Genomic DNA, 5024 nt, shown 5'->3' with positions numbered 1-5024 from the left:
AAAAAACAAAAAACAAAAAACAAAAAACAAAAAACAAAAAACAAAAAACAAAAAACAAAAAACAAAAAACAAAAAACAAAGAAATAAGAAATAAGGATTTTCACAAATTTTGTATATTTTCGAAAGTAGGCACTAATTTTTTTGCAATATGGGTATCAAACGAAGTGAAATTTTTTTAGCTTTTTCACTTCATTAGAGTTTTTTTAATTAGGGGTTTTCTAAAATTATATTTTTTCTTTAAATTTGCAGTGTAAAAAATCAGTATCAAACGAAGCAAAAAATTTCATGCTTTTTCTCTTAATCTTTTTTTTTTTTTGGGAATTGCTAAAATTTTCACAAAAACCATATTTTCAAAAAATTACGATACTTTGTGAAAATTTTAGTGATTTATAAAATAAGGTGAAAAAGCATACAATATTTCTCTTCGTTTGATGCTTAAATTTCAAATTTTGAAATTTTGAGTATTTTCGAAAAAAATATGGTATTTTGTGAAAATTTAAGTTTTTTTCCAAAGGTTTCCAGGAAAGCCTCAGACTGGCAAGTTATCAATAATTACTTTGATTTTTAGCTGGTAATTTGGTAATTCTTTAATTACTTAGTAATTCATGGTAATCAGAGTAATTTAAAGTTATTAATTGGTAATTAAAGTAATTTTTGAGTAATTCAAGTAATTGATTTTTTTAAATTGTACTTCTTCAACGAAACTATTTATTTTTATATATCATCTATTATAACAGTATTTTATTAATTTCAAATAAGAGTGAAACACAAAGATTAAAAAAGACTGGCTTTATGTCGAAGGCCTTATTCGCCATAGTTCTCTCCTAAAACTCTCCTAAAATTTATTTTTATCATGTTGTTTATCGAAGCTGACTAACAACAAAAGGCAACGCCATGATATATTACCCAGTGACAAATGTTTTGTGAATCCGAAATCTATTCATTTTTATTAAGTAATTTAAAATATGTTTTTTTTTTGCCAGAGCTACATTAGAATTGATTAATTTTTTATGCTTTTCCTTCTGATAGGCAGTCAAAATTATTTGAAGTTTATGTGGATCAAATATTTAAAACCAAAATGTACTTAATTATCATTGATAAAAACAAAGATTTCAAGTGATAGCCTAAATGATAGCCTAAATCATAAAAATGAAAATATGTATTTTATATTTTTTCATAATCTGCAGACATTGACAGTCCTGTAATATCTCTCTATTAAGAGCTAAGCTATTTTCCCGAAAAAATTCCAAATATTTCTGAGACAAATGTTTCAATGTTAAAAATCAAACTCAGCGAAATCAAAATCGACTAATATTCAGATGCAGAAATTAATTCCAATTTAAATGTCACATTTCACATTATCCGTTATTTTCAGTAACGGATTTTTTTTTTAATTTGCTCGAGAAAAAAAAACATGCAAAGTAATGTCAAACCAATAGCACTCTGTGGCGCGTTGCGAGGGCCATGCGTAGAGGTTCCGTTCCGAACGAGAGTGTGGAAAAATCGGACAAGTGGATATTGGATTTCGCCAAGAAGGTGTGCCCGGACTCGGTGCCGACACAACCATCATTCGACGTTGTTGATGGGAGCGATTCTAATCCTCCCTTCTCGATGGTAGAGCTCTCCATAGCACTATTGACGGGCAACAACACTGCTCCTGGTCCGGACAAGATCAAGTTCAGCTTGCTGAAGAATCTTCCGGACGTCGCCAAGCAGCGTCTTTTGAATCTGTTCAACACGCTCGTGGAGCAGAACGTAATTCCACACGAATGGCGACAGGTCCGGGTGGTTGCCATTCAAAAGCCCGGTAAGCCGGCGTCCGACCACAACTCGTATCGTCCAATCAGCTTGCTGTCGTGTCTACGCAAGTTGCTGGAGAAGATGATCCTCGACCGCCTCGAACCATGGATGGAACGAGAGCACTTGCTGTCTGACACGCAGTATGGCTTCCGGAGAGGCAAGGGAACAAGCGACTGTCTAGCCTTGCTGGCCACAGGAATCGACATAGCCCGTGGTAAAAAACAGCAAATGGCTTCTGTCTTCCTAGACATCAAGGGTGCATTCGATTCAGTCTCCATCGATGTGTTGGGAGTAAAGCTGCGGCGGAGCGGTCTCAATCCGACGATGTGCAACTTCCTCATCAACCTGTTGTCAGAAAAACACATGCACTTTGTGCAAGGTGATCTGGCAATCACCCGGATAAGTTACATGGGTTTGGCACAAGGCTCACGCCTTAGCCCATCCATGTATAACTTCTACGTCAGCGACATCGATGATTGCTTGACCGGAGACTGCACCCTTATACAGTACGCAGATGACGCAGTGGTTTCAATCGCTGCCAAGAAGGAAGTCGATCTGCTAGAACCCTTGCAAGATACCCTGAACAACTTGGCCCATTGGGCAGTTGAAAAGGGTATTGAATTCTCTCCGGAGAAGACGGAACTGGTCGTTTTTACGGGGAAGCATGAACCGCCGCAGCTCAATCTTTCTCTCTCGGGAAAGACTATCGAGCAGTCGGACCACTTCATGTACATGGGTACCATCTTTGATCAGAAGGGAACATGGGGGAAGCACATTAACTACCTGAAGCAAAAGTGCCTGCAAAGAACTAATTTTCTGCGCAGCGTCTCTGGCAACCGGTGGGGTGCTCATCCTTCTGACCTGCTTCGACTGTACAAGACAACGATACTCTCGGTGCTGGAATATGGCAGTTTCTGCTTCCAAATAGCTGCAAAATCACGCTTGTTGGTTCTCCAGCGGATACAGTACCGAAGTCTTCGCATTGTCTTGGGATGCATGCATTCAACTCACAACATGACCCTCGAGGTCTTGGCGGGAGTGTTGCCTCTGCGAACTCGTTACTACGAACTGTCTTACCGGTTCCTGATCCGGTGTGATTACAGGAATAAACTGGTAATTGACAACTTTGAAACGTTGCTGAACCTTCACGTTGAGTCTCGGCGCATGCTTCTATATTATGACTTTATGTCATCGTGGGAGTGGAGCCCGAACACAACGGCACAGCGCACGCCTCCGTTAACCAGCAGCACCCTGATTGGCTTCGACACGTCCATGAAAGCCGATACTCGCGGTATCCCAAACCATCTTCTGCGGGGAGTTGTACCGTCGATCTTCGCATCAAAGTACAACCATGTTCCTCCAAACAACAGATTCTTCACCGATGGCTCCAAGCTGGACGGCTGTACGGGCTTCGGTGTTTATCATGAATCTTATCAGCTGTTCTTTAAGTTGAAGGACCCGAGTTCGGTTTATGTCGCAGAGTTAGCCGCGGTTTACTGCGCACTGCGAATCATCGAGACCATGCCACCTGACCACTACTTCATCTTCACCGATAGCTTTAGCTCTGTTGAGGCTATCCGGTCTCTGAAGCCGACCAGGGAGTCTACGTTTTTCCTCACGGAAATACGCAAGACTTTAAACAACCTGGCGGCTCAGTCCTTCAGCATCACGGTGGTGTGGGTCCGCGCTCATTGCTCGATTCCGGGTAATGAAAAAGCGGACTTGCTCGCCAAGAAGGGTGCTGAGAGTGGAGACATTTTTGAAAGGCCAATTAGCCTACAAGAATGTTACGGTTTTCCGAGGCAGCGTGCGCTTTTGGATTGGCAAAAGCAATGGGACGACGACACCAAGGGACGTTGGATGTATTCCATACGACCTAAGGTGCAAAGAAAAGCCTGGTTCAAGGGGATGGACTTGACGCGTGGATTCATCAGAACGATGTCCCGCCTTATGTCGAACCATTACTCGTCCAAGGCTCATCTTTACCGTATCAACATGAGTGATACGAACTTATGCGACTGTGGGCAGGGTTATCAGGACATCGACCATCTCGTATGGGCGTGTCCAGATCACCAGGCTCACAGAATTAAGTTGAAAGATACCCTCAGGGCCCGAGGAAGACCACCAGAAATCCCGATGCGAGACGCACTATCTCAACTAGACCTTGATGTTCTCTATCCTATTTATCAGTTCCTCTCAGACTCCAAAATATCTATTTAGTTTTCTTCCAGTTAGTTTTCCTTCAGTTAGTTTTCCTTCAGTTAGTATAACTCGCCTTCACACAAAGCCGTCGTTTCTGGTTTGCACCGGAAGCAAAGCAAGAACGCCCCAGCAGCTGGACACCGAGTTGCGGCTGAGGACAAAACGCAAAGGCCAGAAGAGCCAACCAAGACCCCTACACAATCCCCCTTCCCTTCCTACGCCTTGTCTTTAACATCAATCCCTTCCCTACTAACCCCGAGTAGGCCGCGGGTAATCGGCTCCCCTCCTACTAACATTTACACACAAGATCCTCTGTAATTATTAAGTCAAATGTAATTACAAAAGCCGACTCGGTCCTAACCAGGTCCCAGTACCGAAAAGGACCTAATAAAAATAATTTTATGAAAAAAAAAAAAATGTCAAACCAATGTTTGAAAAACATTTTAAAACATAACGTTATTTTATTGAATTTCACAATTTTCATGAAGAGCCGCTGCAAATATTTGTCAAAGTTTATGTTTGGCTCGAAAAATCAGGGGGGCTTTTCAAACAACTTCTATATTTTAAGGGCATTCGGCTTGCAATAAACTGAAAACAATTTCAAATTAATAATTAATTATATTAAAATTCATATATTGAAGTAAAGCAGTACAGTATTGTTTCGTCTTTTGCAATTGATTGATAAGGGTACGGTTGATTGAAACGTGAAACATAATGGAATTTCGAATCAGATTATGACCAGGTTAAATTGGCCATAAAGCAAATATTATTGTTCATATCAATTGAGCAACTTATTTTTTACCTGAAAATGGTATAATTAAATACTAATGTCAATTTTATAATAAAATAGAACAATTCCAAATTTCAAACCAATTAACTCGCCGTAGGACATCACCCAAAGTTCCAGCGCCCTCTAGTGCGGGGCATTATTTTTGAAAGAGCTATCGAATGAGCTTTTTATAAATAATTTAGTTTAGAACCGTAGAAATAAATACTTAAATTTAAATTAAATGTTTTTTTAT

This window comes from Culex pipiens, chromosome 3, assembly GCF_016801865.2.
Source record: "Culex pipiens pallens isolate TS chromosome 3, TS_CPP_V2, whole genome shotgun sequence".
In the NCBI taxonomy this organism is placed as follows: domain Eukaryota; kingdom Metazoa; phylum Arthropoda; class Insecta; order Diptera; family Culicidae; genus Culex; species Culex pipiens.
Note: the sequence above shows the minus strand (reverse complement) of the source record.